Source organism: Leptodactylus fuscus, chromosome 6 (assembly GCF_031893055.1).
Source record: "Leptodactylus fuscus isolate aLepFus1 chromosome 6, aLepFus1.hap2, whole genome shotgun sequence".
NCBI classification, from domain to species: domain Eukaryota; kingdom Metazoa; phylum Chordata; class Amphibia; order Anura; family Leptodactylidae; genus Leptodactylus; species Leptodactylus fuscus.
In genome coordinates this window covers 97,756,501-97,771,559 of record NC_134270.1, presented here as the reverse complement: position 1 = coordinate 97,771,559, position 15,059 = coordinate 97,756,501, and positions in this window count along the sequence as shown.

Genomic DNA, 15,059 nt, shown 5'->3' with positions numbered 1-15,059 from the left:
AGCACATCCTAAAGTTTTGTCAAAGTGAAAGTCATATGTATGTCTATGGAAAAACAAATGGTAAGCAGTATATGCAAACTCCCAGTTTAACCGGTTAAGGACCAGGCCCAAAAGTATGTTAAAGACCAGGCCTTTTTTTTCAAAACTGACATGTGTCACTTTAAATGGCAATAACTTTGAGATGGTTTAACTTACACAAATGATTTTGAGATTGTTTTTTTCGTAACACATTATACTTCATGTTAGTGGTAAATATTAATCAATATTTTTGTATTTATTTATAAAAAAAACTAGGAAATTTGATGGAAATTTGGAAAAAATTGCAATTTTCAAAATGTGAAATTCTCTGCTTTTCAGGCAGATAGTCATACCACCCAAATACATGAATAAATATTATCTCCCATATCTCTGCTTTATATCGGCATCATCTTTTGATTGTCTTTTAATTTATTTTGGACGTTACAAGGCTTACAAGTGTAACAGCGATTTTCTAGATTTGCAAGAAAATTCTCCAAACCAATTTTTTAGGGACCGCTTCAGTTCTGTAAGGAATTATAAAGGCCTATATAATAGAAACCAACATAAATCACCCCATTTTCAAAACTACACCCCTCAAATTATTCAAAACAGCATTTGGGATGTTTGTTAACCCTTTAAGTTTTTCATAAGAATAAACATAATATGGAAGTGAAATTTAGACATTTCATTTTTTTTCATTAATACATTCATTTAGACCTAAAATTAACACATTCACAAAGGGTTAAAGGAGAAAATGCATCTCACATTTTGTTATGCAATTTCTCCCGTACACAGAAATACCCCACATGTGGGTGTAAACTGATTTTTGGGTACACAGCAGTGCATGGAAGGGAAGGAGCGACACTGGGTGTGTGAACAGCAGATTTTGCTGGAATAATTTTCAGGCACCATGCCTCATTTGCAGAGCCCCTAGAGTACCAAAACAATGGAAACCCTCCAAAAGTGACCCCATTTTAGAATCTACACCCCTCACAGAATTCATCAAGGGGTATAGTCAGCATTTTGACCCTACAGTTGTTCCACAGATTTTACTAACATTGGGATGTGTAAATGAAAAATTACTAAAATGTCACTTTATCCCCAAAGTTTTAATTTTCACAAGGGGATAAAGGAGTAAAAGCCCCCCACAGTTTGTTAAACAATTTCTCCTGAACACGGAAATACCCCATGTGTGGCCATATTCTGCTGTATGGGAACATGGCGGGGCTCAGAATGGAAGGAGCGCTATTTGGCTTTTGGATGGCAGATTTTGCTGGAATAATTTTAGGTGCCATGTCGCATTAGCAGAGCCCCTAGAGTACCAATACAGTGGAAACCCCCTAAAAGTGACCCCATTTTGGAAACTACACCCCCCACAGAACATATGAAAGGGTATAGTGAGCATTTTGACCCTACAGCTGTTTCACAGATTTTATTAACATTGGGGCATGAAAATGAAAAATTACTTTTTTTTCCAATAAACTGTCAATTTAGCCCCAAATTTTTCATTTTCACAAGAGGATAAAGGGGAAAAAGCTCCATAAAGTTCGTTAAACAATTTCTCCTGAACACGGAAATGCCCCATATGTGGTAATAATCTGCTGTATGGGAACATGGCGGGGCTCAGAATGGAAAGAGCGCTATTTGGCTTTTGAAGGACAGATTTTGCTGGAATATTTTTCAAGTCCCATGTCGCATTTGCAGAGCCCCTAAAATATCAATATAGTGGAAACCCCCTAAAAGTGACCCCATTTTGGAAACTACACCCCTCATAGAATTTATCTAGGGGTTTGGTGAGCATTTTGGCCTCACAGCTGTTTCACAGATTTTATTAACATTGGGACGTAAAAATGAAAAATTTCTTTTTTTTCACAATGTATCGTCCATTTAGCGCCATATTTTTAATTTTGCAAGTAGTTAAAGAATTAAAAGCCCCCCACAGTTTGTTACAAATTTTCTCCTGAACACGGCAATACCCCATATGTGGCCATAATCTGCTGTATGGGTACATGGTGAGGCTCAGAATGGAAAGAGAGGTATTTGGATTTTGGAGGGCAGATGTGGCTGGAATAGTTTTGAGGGGCCATGTCACATTTGCTGAGCCCCTAAAGTACCAATACAATGGAAACCCCTCAAAAGTGACCCCATTTTATAAACTACACCTGTCATGGAATGAATCAAGGGGTATTATCATTTTGTGCCTAAAATGCTTCCAAAAAATGAATGTCCAAAATGAAAATTGAAATTTTGAAAGAAATATGCCATTTCGGTGCCCAATACGTTGCACCCACTTTGTGTTGTCAGAGACCTGCACTCCTAAAACTATTAAGGGGCCATCCCGAGGGGCAAAAAAATATATATGTGGGTGTAAACTGCTGCTTGGGTACACAGCAGGGCTCAGAAGGGAAGGAGCACTGCGCTTTTTAGCTTTTGGGGTACAGATTTAGAGGGACTTTCTGGGGGCCATGTTCCTTTTGGAGAGACCTGGAGGTAACTGTAAACCCCATTTTGTAGGGGCAAGTTTAGGGTCTCTGCAAAAGTGTCATGGCATCCAAAAACCAAACCATCTGTGCTCCAAAAACCCAATAACCCTTCTGTGTCCGTCTGTGCCCTAATATCAGTTTATAACCACTTATGACATTACGTACGTTATCCCGGGTACACCAGTGTCATACATGTGCCCTAATATCAGTTTATACCCACATATGACATTACGTCCGTTATCCCGGGTACACCAGTGTCATACATGTGTCATAAACTGTAGTTTGGGCACACAGCAGGGCGCAGAAGGGAAGGAGCGCTATTTTGGTTTCTGGAGCACAGTTTGGTTTTTGGACGTCACTTTTGCAAAGCCCCTGAATTGTCAATAAAGTGGAATCCGCAGACATGTCACCCTATTTTGGACACTAGCCCACTGATGGGATTTATCAAATGGAGTAGCGAGAATTTTTAACCCTTGAGTGTTGCATTTATTTAGTTTCCAGAAATGAAATCGCAACTGATAATGAGAAGTTAAAAATGAAAAATTTCCAGAGATTCGCCATTTCAGTACCCGATATGTTGTGCCCAACTTATGTCAGCAGAGACACTCCAAAAACTGGTAAGCGGGTGGTATCCCGGGCACAACAGCTTTCAGAGCGTTCATCTCTGATACAAGTCGGACACAACATATTACGCACTGAAATGACGGGTTCCTGGAAAAATGGTCATTTTCACCTCTCACAATCAGCTTCGTATTCATTTATGGATAATAAGTTATAGCAAAACTTGGGGGTTAAAAATGCTGTCTGTACCCCTGGATAAATCCTTCAGGGGTGTAGTTTCCAAAATAGGGTCTCATATCAGGGGATTCCATTTTACTGGCGTTTCAGCTGTGCAAAAGTGTCATGGCATCCAAAAACCAAACCGTCTGCGCTCCAAAAACCCAATAACCCTTCTTCCCTTCTGTGTCTGGCTGTGCCCTAATATCAGTTTATACCACATATGACATTACGTCCGTTATCCGGGGTACACCAGTGTCATACATGTGGCATACATGTGGCATAAACTGCAGTTTGGGCGCACAGCAGGGCGCAGAAGGGAAGGAGCGCGATGAGGCTTTTGGAGTACAGATTCAGATGTTTGGTATCTGGACGCCATGTCATGTTTGTAGAGCCTGTAAGGTACCAGAAAAGTGGATTCCCCAAAGGAGTGACCCCATTTTGAAAACTGCACCCCTCAAAGAATTTCTCAGGGGGTGTAGTGAGTATTAGTATCCGGACGTGACTGCACGGCGGATGGCGAAGAGGGAATATATAAGCAGTGCGGAAAACATTGCAGACACCAAATTCCCTACTATGTCCCAGTAGCTCCTATGATTGGGGGAGTCACTCTGGGGGTCACTTTGGGGGTCACTTCTGGTGTCTGTTCCCTCATAAGCTGTAAATCTGGGGTGTCCCCTGATATTCGCTTGCACAGCTTATATATTCCCTTCCTGACGCCGACAGTTGTATTCTAATAATTTGGCGATTTTGGGGTTTTTTGTCTTCACATTGGTAGATGCTATATTTTCTTTATTCTTTTGGTGACGTGGCCATATAAGGGCTTGTTGTTTGCGGGATGTGATGTATTTTGTAATGACACCATTTTTGGGTGCCTTCAACATACTGAATACATTTTATTAACTCTTTCTTGCTGGATTTAAAAAAAAAAAAAAAATCAATCCTGGCATTGAGTTGTACCCTTTAAATTTTGCGCCATGCAGCGTACAGTATAAGTAACATGTAGCCTTTATTCTGTGGGTCAGTACGGTTACGGCGATACCTCATTTATAGTATTTTTTTATGCAATACTAATTCTGCAGAACAAAAACACATTTGGGGACATAAATCAGTGATTTTTGCATCGCCATCTTCTGAGAGGCGTAACATTTTTATTTTTCGGTTGACAGTGTTGGTTGAGGGCTTATTTTTTGTGGGACAACCTGCGCTTTTTATTGGTACTGTTGTGGGGTGCATATGATTTTTTGATCACTTTTTATAGCATATTTTGTAAGGTGATATGGTGAAAAATCATTACTTCCGGCGGGTTTTTTCCGTTTTTTTTTCAGATGTACACCGTATACATTAAATATTATTTCAGTTTTATTGTACAGGTTGTTACGGACGCGGCGATACCAAATATGCATTGTTTTTATTAATTTTTAGTACCTTTTTTTATATAATTCATTTTGTATAGAGAAAAAGGGATTTTTGGGCTTTATAACTTTATTACTTTTTTCATACACTTTATTTTTTTTAACTTTTTTTTTTTTTTTAACTTTTTCATGTGTCCATTTAGGACACTTGAATCAGTTGATGCTTTGATGAAAGCACCAACTGATTCTGTATAGTAGCTTGCAAGACACGAGCAGGACATGAGCCTGCTCGTGTCCTGCAAGCTGCAGAGGAAGTGAGACACATCGCTCACTTCCTCCATCGGTCGGCAGGATCAACCAGGTATGTGGGGGCTCCGGTAGTCTGGGGTCACTGGCCAGACCCCAGACTACCTTCTACTGACATCGGCACCCCCCGATCTCGCCGCGGGGGGTGCCGATCACCTTCAATCTGCGGCGGATCCCTTTCGATCACGCCGTGATGTTTCACGGCAGGATCGAAAGGGTTAAAACATTCAGTCGGAACTGAGTCCGACTGAACGTTGTTGAGGGGGTGGTTAGGTGTCAGTAACACCTAACCCCTACCCTCCCCCCGCCCCACCCCCTGCCTAGTGAGTCTCTGAAGACCGGCCGTAAATTTACTATCGGCTGGTCTTAGAGACCAGGACTGCTGGCCGTAAATTTACGGCCAGCGGTCCTTAACCGGTTAACCATGCACTCTTTTTTACACTTTTTAACATTTAAAATGCTATCATTGGAGGTTCATGAGGTGTCAGTGGTGTCATTGGAGGCTCATGAGGGAAGTGTGTCAGCTTCTTAAGCCCTTTGAAGAAACCACCAAATTTGTCAGTAAGGATGACTACAACATCAGCGATTTGATCCCTCTATTGTATATCTAGCAGGAACCCCTTACACTGATGCAACACAGGATGGAGCAACAGTTTCCACCTCTTAATCAACGACATCTCCATATGTTGATGGAGAAGGATGAGGATTTGGGTCAGGGTCATTATGATCAAGGAACTGAGGCTCCTAAACTGGAAGAGGAGGAAGACTCTCATTTGGATGCAGGAGGGGCCCTTGATATGTCACAGGCACAGCCAAAGGAGGAGAGTGACCCTTATATGTTCCAAGAAGAAGATGATGATAATGACCATGCTGAACAATCTGGACCAACCATGGCAGGCCCCTGTGTTGACGATGCACTGGAAAGCATGGCAGGCTTTATACTGTTATACGTTTTCACTTCTCCATAGTGCCGTATTGCTAAACATTGGAGACAGATCTCTCTTCTATCTTCTATGCTAAACATTGGAGACAGATCTCTCTTCTATCTCTGGAGGAACTTTACGCCACAATTAGGGTGCTTAGGACCTTATAACATTTGACTTCCCTCCTGAATGATGAGAAGGACTGGAGCTGTGTGGTGTGGCAGCCCTGAGATAATTTTTGGACACTTCGTGACCACTAGCTATTGAAGTTGTGGTTTTCTCATGACCACAATCACCCCCCACCCACCCGCTTTTTTATTCTTTATTATCTGTTAGGATAACAGATGCGGTTCTGAGCCAATAGTTAGAATCAGTACTAGATTCCCTGATAAAAATGGTAAATATGGCGCTGTGCGTCCAACATTCCCCCGAGACGCACCAACTCCAACCCAACAGTGGTGTTCACCAGAGCCCCAGATGGTGGGGATGGACTTGGCAGCACTTCCAGGTAGAGCAGTACGGGTCGGGAAATGTCAAACACACAACGCACCACAAATCACAGTAAACCAGACACTGGGAACTCTTAGCAGCAGATGTATTGGATAGTGGTACAGGTCCAAGGAACCGCCAACAGCAGCGGGTGATCAGCAGGTGGCAGTAGAGAGTCATACAGTCCAGGTCGTCAACAAAAGGGCAGTGCAGTACAGTGGGTAATCCAAAGGGAAGGTCAGGCAGGCCAAGTTGGAAACAGAAACGGTAGAGCAGTACAAAACAGTGTTCAGGAAGCAGAGGTCTAAAGGCAAGCCAGGGTCATAAACAGGAGAAGACACATTATACAAATCAGGTGGCAAGAGGCAGGGTCAGAGGTCAAAGCAGGCGTCAGAAACACAGGCACAGAACAGGAGAAAACGCTTACTATCAGGAACCTATAGAAAACACTGAATAGCCAGTGGTGGTCCGGAACCAGAGCCATCCTTAAATAGGATCTAGCCCGCTGCTAGGCAGAAACAGTAAGTCCCCTGTCTGGCTCAGGAGAAGACCAGCAACCCACGCACATCACTGCAGAGATTCCAGCCTGCCTTCCAAGACCCAGAAGTAGGGGATTCGGGAGCATAGAGAGGAGAGCAACTCCTAACATTATTATTGTGTATATTGAAATCTGGACTGTGTTTTCTTTTATGAGTCTCTAGATTTAATAGCATGCTCATTAGTCTTTAATATTTATTTTTTACCGTGTTATATGCCTAATTTCTTTATTGCCATATTTTTGGCTTGTTTAACTTACACTGTTTGAAAACTTTTCAATAAATATTGCAATTGAAAAAAAATTAGTTACCTTTCTTAATTAACCCCCCACCCACAGGCACACACACACACACATAAGTTATAGTGACACCTCAGGTAATAACCCCCACATGAGTAATACTATTAATTATGTAAGGGGAGGACTATAACCTGTGGGGAAGCTATTAGGGCCTGTATACATGGTGGAAAATGAAGGAATTGAGGCCAATTTCTACCATTGTCCATTTTCTTGCCCTCTGGCTCGCTTGCCAGTAATAGTCCTCATTACCATTACTTATGTTGGAGGGGCTATTACCTGTTAGAGGAAATATAAAGACACTATTATAGTAACAGTGCCTCCCCACAGGTAACTATCTACCCCACATTGGTTATACTGCCCCCCAAAGAATTTTTCACTCCCTGGTTAGTCTCAGTTGAATGGTACAGGATACTTATTTCTCACTCGTGAAGGGAACATTCCAACTGCGGAGCAGGGGTGTCTTTGGGTTGTGGATGGGGAGGCGCCATTTTAATTCATGCCTTAAACAGCACATAAGCTAGAATTGGCCCTGGGTCCAGGTTCAGACCCCCACAGATCATATACTGTTGATATATTCTATGTATTCATTATAAAAAGGAAGTCTGTGAGTTACAACATAATCAGTAGAGATGAGCGAGTAGTATTCGATCGAGTAGGTATTCGAACGAACACTACGGTATTCAAAATACCTGTACTCGTTCGAATACTATCGCTATTCACAGTAAAGATTCAAAAATTTCTGCACCAGGCTAGTCAGGAGAGCTGGTAGCTTGTGTTTATGCTGCAGGAACTGACTTTTTCTCATAGGAATGCATTGACCAGCGTTGATTGGCCAGTGTACAGCATTCGGCCAATCAACGCTGGTTCTGCTGGAGGCTCGTCTGTGAGGAGGCGGAGTCTAAGATCGGTCCACAATGAAGACTGCTGTGGTCCAATCTTAGACTCCACCTCCTCACAGATGAGCTTCCGGCAGAACCAGCGTTGATTGGCCGAATGGTGTACACTGGCCAATCAACGTTGGTCGATGCATTCCTATGAGAAAAAGTCAGCTCCCGCATAAACGCAAATTGCCAGCTCTCTCGACTAGCAAGGACGAACCTGCTGCAGAACCAGCGTTGATTTGCCAAATGCCATATAGTGTATTGCATTCGGCCAATCAATGCTGGTTCTGCAGGACGACTAAGGGCCGGTTCACATTAGTGCTTGCCTCCTGTCCGGAAGGAGTCCGCAGGAGGACCCCCCCGAACAGAATATCAGCGCAACTGCAAACGCTGTGCAGTTAAAGGGCATGGACCCCATAGACTATAATGGGGTCCGTACGCTTTAACTTACAGCGCTCCTCCTAAACAATCTCCTCCTGCTACTCGATGACTTGGTGACTCTCCTTTAGTCGAATAGTGTTTTCCCCTGAAACGAGCATTTTTTCCATAGACTATAATGGGATTCGATATTCGATCGAGTAGTCGAATATTGAGGCTCTACTCGAAACGAATCTCGAATATTTCACTACTCGCTCATCTCTAATAATCAGTTACCAAGTAACTTTTGGGGATTCATTTCTATATTTCTAAAAAGCTAAATTTCTCAGTGTTGCGGCATCAGATCATAGTTAAAAAGAAAGGTACCTTTGGAATCTGTGTGAACTGGCTTTCTATGTCTTTAGTTTGTAACTGATGTTCAGACAGATCCCCTTTGAATAATATTCCATATTTTAATAATGCTTTTGCTTTATATCATACTCCTTGTCATCTATAGCTATGAATTTTGGTTTTCAGAGATTCCTCCTGCCACATATATTTTCAGGAGCAGGAATGACAGAGCTTCTAAGTGAGGGAAAATAGTTATTTTTCTGCTGTAAAATTCCAGAGAGTAATGCCAGCATTATAGAGATCTACACCAAAACATGTCAGCTTCTCCGGGGGAGCAGGCATTTCGCAGGCACTGACTCTCCTACTGCGGTTTATTGTCTTTTTTTCCCCTTTATCTGGAAACGATGGAACATAAATGAATGGCAAAATGATGCCCTAAGGAGCTCCTCTACTTTCAACAGGAAAATAAAGAACTAGAAAGAGCAGACCAGAGACAGCGTGGAGAGAAATATTTGCTGCCTCTAGGGATTTCAGCTGAGCTTTGCTATAGTCTTAAGCGCCATAGGTAAACCTATAAGACTGTCATGCTACTGCCCCGAGGACACAGATGTTTGTGCTGCTGTAACTGAACTGTTAATGGCTAAATCATTTGTCTCTGAATTGGCAAACACAAGCCACTACTAAACTGATATCCTCCAGCCACCAAAATAGTTACTCCTGTTATGGAGATGACACAACGCACAAAGACACTTAAGAGCTCAAATTTAAGAATTGTACTGGATTGTAGGAGATATATGGGACAAAACACATAAGGTTGACGTGGCTGGCCACTGCAATGTAACTAACATCGACCAGCCTCACTAAAATTATACTCTGTTTTAACCACTGGATTTATTTTTTCTGTCTAGTAAGCAAAAATTTCCATTTTGTTTGTTCTCTCTCCAAACCAACGAAGTGACCTCGTTCCCTATCTTTCTCCTTCCTTCCCTTCCTCAAAGTGGTCATCCAGTTTCTAATATTGATGGGAGGACAGTATGCCTGGTATAGTTTGCATGACGGGAACTGTGCTGCTCCCTCGCCATACAATTTGTAGTGGCAGGTTTTGGTATTGCACCAGCACCCCACTTCTTCAAAGAGGTTGTACTGCAGTACGGAAACCCATAGCTATAAATCATATGGTGAATCAGCAACATGGCTCCCAGCATGTAACCTTTACTAGCCAAGCTGTCCTCAAACAGCAAATCTGTGTGGGTCCCCTGTGTCCGATCCTCATTGATAGCTTATCCTAAGGATACATCATCAATATTAGAAACTACTGTAGATAACCTCTTTAATCCTTATACTCTCATTTTTTTACTCCCCTACTCATACTCTCTCCTTCCTTCCTTTACTTGTTTCTGACCTTCTCTCCCAACTATCACCCTTCTTTTTTCTTCCTTCCTACTTTTGTTCTCTTCCTTTCTCAAATTTCCACTCAAATTTTCTCCTATCCACCCATTCCTTAACCCCTCTGCAACTCTTTCATATTGTATATTTACCTCGTTCTCTCTAAAGTCTTTCCTTTCTTCCCTTCTCTTCCATCTTCCTTTAATTTTTTTTATCTGACTTTTTAACTTCTTCCATCCACCCCCATTTTTTGTCTCTCACCATCCATCCCCCATACATACATTGTTAGCTAAATTAGATAATTCTAATTACACCTTATTAATAGAGATGAGCGAACAGTAAAATGTTCGAGGTTCGATATTCGTTTCGAGTATCCCCTCAATATTCGACTACTCGAATCGAATATCGAACCCTATTATAGTCTATGCGGGGAAAATGCTCGTTTCAGGGGTAGTCAACATTCGATCAATTTATACTTACCAAGTCCACGAGTGAGGGTCGGGCTGGATCCTCCGAGAAGTCTTCTCCGTGTAGCATCCCCGCGGCATCTTCGGGCTCTGAATTCTCTCTGCCAGGCATCGGGCCTGGGCAGAGCCGACTGCGCATGCCCGCACTACAAGCGGACATGCGCAGTCGGCTCTACCCAGGCCCCATGCCTGGCAGAGTGAATGAAGAGCCGGAAGACGCCGCGGGGAAGCTGCATGGAGAAGACTTCTAGAGGTAGGAGAAGAACCAGCGTTGATTGGCCGACTGTATAGCATTGGGCCAATCAATGCTGGTTCTGCATCGAACTTTTACATTCGAATAGCGAGTGGTACTCGATCGAGTACGAGTATTTCGAATACCGTAGTATTCGATTGAATACCTACTCGATCGAGTACTACTCGCTCATCTCTACTTATTAATACTAGAGATGAGCGAGTACTGTTCGGATCAGCTGATCCGAACAGCACGCTCGCATAGAAATGAATGGACGTAGTCGGCACGCGGGGGGTTAATCGGCTGGCCGACGTCAAAGCGAAAGTACCAGGTGCATCCATTCATTTCTATGGCGCGTGCTGTTCAGATCGGCTGATCCGAACAGTACTCGCTCATCTCTAATTAATACTAAAATGCCGTGAAACTCTTCCAACCTGACAAACAGTTTGAGTAGAAATATATGAACCGATTGTGATGAGCGATAAGCGCAGATGGGTCTAAGGAGCAAATCTTCTGACCAAAGGAGAAAAATGAAAAATACCAATTCAAGAATGTTTCTACAAAATGGAACCAGATAAAAAATGAAATTGAGCATTGTCAATATTTATGGCTTGTTAATTATATTTTACCAAGCTGATTAATATAAAATGTCTGTAAATAATCTGAATTATTTTTTATATTTTTAGATCATTTCTTTTTAATGCCTCAACTTGCATTATTTTTTTATATCCATCACAATAAATGCTCATTTTGCCACCATTTCATCTATGCAGTGCGTTTATCATCTCTCCAGTGATAATGGTGTTCAAATGGAGAAAGCCATTTAGCGATAAGATCTCACACTCTAAGCATAATTTATAAGGGACGAATATCTCACATATGAAATAGATCAATATCAGGGAAGAGCTTATTATTGGTGGGAAAAATATATATATAAGATGTGAACTGCAGAGGAGATAACCCGCCCTGGGAGGATTGTGGAGACTGGGAATTGGCTGAAATGCTAAACAATTTTTTCATGTAATATTTAAGAATTCCATTCACTCTTGTACATTTTAAGGTTCAGAGGAGCTCAATATCAGTTTTGTGTGTTGTCATAGAAACGCAGACATTTTCTCAGTAAGACAAGGGTCCATAGGGGATTGAGATTTTACAGAACCAGGAAGTCTGGAAAGAAAGGTTTTTATTTGTCTACTTTTTCACTTTTTTGAGTGATTAGTTTATTTTGACAGACATTAGCTAACGATAGTTAGATATCAGACAGTTCTGAACAGGACCATACAGAGGTGAAGTTTCTGCACATTTACATTAAAAGGTCTACTTGGGATCCAAAGTTTGAATTTTATGTGTGACCTGCCCTCGATGATCTTTACGTTGCTATGTTGTGTTAATATAGCACTCATGCCACGACAACATTCATGGTCCAAAGTCAAACTAAAGAAAATAAATGTGAGCAAGAATCAGGGTCCAGATGGATTACACCCAGGAGTACTTAACCCCTTCCCGACATCTGCCGCAATAGTACAGTGGAGGTCAGGTATCTAAATATGGCAGCCACTCTGCTCCTGTATTGTTCAGTGCTAATGTATTATTATTATTATGTACTTAATAGTAAATTACTGAACAAGACTGCCAATGAAAAAGACTTTGAAATTTTGGTGAACAGTAAGATTCCCTTTAGTGACCAGTAAAGATAAGAAAATATACCGAGCCGATCCTCATGTATTATCACTAGGTTGATATTGCAAAAGTGGAAGAACAGAAAAGTGCCTGCTCACCTGGATGGGTTGTGAGGAGGTCACAACAACCCAAAGGGCCTTGAACACACGTGGATCCTGGATAGGGTATAGTGCAGAGCAGCAGCTGATGATACGTCTCAAGGACGTTCAGTGAATCAACAGATGATGGACCAACCCAATATACAGGTTAAATGACAGCGCTCACCCAAGCGAGTTCGGAAGTTCTTATTTATTGAAAATATGGTATGGCACAACGTGTTTCGGACACAAACTGGTCCTTTATAAAGTGAACAATCACTGCTCGCTGTGTGTGACTTCCTCCCTTGTCTTGTATAATTTACAGCACCAGAAAAAATGGAGACTGAACGTCAGACCAGAACCGGAAGCTAAGTGAGGCTGCATGCTCACACAAAGGCGAGCAGTGATGCTTGATGATTATCAAGTATGTACTTGATAAAGGACCAGTTCGTGTCCGAAACGCGTTGTGCCATACCATATTTTCAATAAAGAAGAACTTCCGAAATCGCTTGGGTGAGCACTGTCATTTAACCTGTATATCAGTACGGTCCATCATCCTTTAGTGACCAGTGTCAGGAAACTGCTGCCAAGGCAAATAAAATTATGGGATTCATGTAAAGAAGTATGGAGTCTCATGACAAGAACATAGTTATACCTCTATACAAATCACTGGTACGGCCACACTTAGAATATTGTGCGCAATTTTGGGACCCAATATACAAGAAATACATAACTGAACTAGAAAGAGTGCATAAGAGGGTGACCAAGATTATTATGGGAATTGGTGGAATGGAGTACAATGATAGATTAGCAAACTTGGGGTTATTCAGTTTAGAGAAAAGACGTCTATGGGGAGATCTAATAACAATGTACAAATACATGAAGGGACAATACAACAAACCTTCTAATGATCTTTTTACTCCTAGGCCAGTGACAATGACAAGGGGAGATCCACTACGTCTAGAGGAGAGAAGGTTTCACCAGCAATATAAGAAAAGGATTCTTTATAGTAAGAACAGCGAGGCTCTGGAACTCTCTGCCCCAGGAAGTGGTGATGGTGGATTCATTGAGCAAGTTCAAAGAGGGCCTGGATGCCTTTCTCGAACAGAACAATATTACAGGTTATGGACTCTAGATTTTAAAAACACATTGATCAAGGGTTTTATACTGATTAACAGATTGAAGTCGGGAAGGAATTTTTTTCCCCTGATATGGGACTATTGGCATAAACCTCATGGTTTGTTTTTTTTGCCTTCCCCGCATCAGCATTGTAGGTGTCTGTACGGTTATAGGTTGGACTTGGTGAACTGATGTCTTCATCCAACCTCATCTATGTAACTATGTAATGTCCAAGATCAGTGCCCGCAATAGACACTCCCCACAATGCTACACCTAAAAAGTTCCACTGGCCCGGCAAAAAAGAAACCCTATGCATCCCCAAACACAGAAATATAAAAAAGCTTCGGATGTCAGACTATGGCAACTTTAAGAAAAAAATTTTGCAAAGTCTTGGATTTTTGTTAAGGTGTAGAGATGAGCGAGTACTGTTCGAATCAGCCGATCCGAACAGCACGCTCGCATAGAAATGAATGGACGTAGCCGGCACGCGGGGGGTTAAGCGGCCGGCCGCCGTCAAAGCGGAAGTACCAGGTGCATCCATTCATTTCTATGGAGGGTGCTGTTCGGATCGGCTGATCCAAACAGTACTCGCTCATCTCTATTAGGGTGCATGCACACTACGTAACGCCGGGCGTGTATGAGAGCCGTACACGCCGGCGTTACAGCAGGGCTGCCGAACACTTCCCATTCACTTCAATGGGAGCGCTCGTAAACGCCGCTGTTACGAGCGCTCCCATTGAAGTGAATGGGAAGTGTTCGGCAGTCTGCTGTAATGCCGGCGTGTACGGCTCTCATACACGCCCGGCGTTACTCAGTGTGCATGCACCCTTAAGGTGTTAAACTGTAAATAAAACTACACTGATCAGCAAAAGGGTAACAATGTTTACAACTTTTGACTTTCAGGCTCCATATCTCACCATCCACTACAGCTTCGAGCAAGACTCAAGGCTCTTTCACATCTGTGCCCGTACTCTGTTCTGCAGGTTTCTGTTTCCTGCACAAAACTGGGCAGGAGACTGAAACCTGCCAGCATCTTTACAAACCCATTCATTTGAATGGGTTTGAAAAGTGTCCGGCCATGAGTGGCGGTGAGCATTTTATGCTCTTCGCGGCAAAACCGTTTTTTTTAAAGCGCACACAGAGTCGGACATGCAGTACTCTGTGTCCAGTTTAAAACAAACGGTTTCGCAGCGGAGAGCTCAAAATGCTCACCGGCGCTCACGGCCGGACTCGGCATGACAGGTTTCCGTTTTCTGTATGCAGAAGACGGAAACCTGAAAACGGAGATCGAATGCTGGTGTGAACCCAGCGTAAGATCATTTT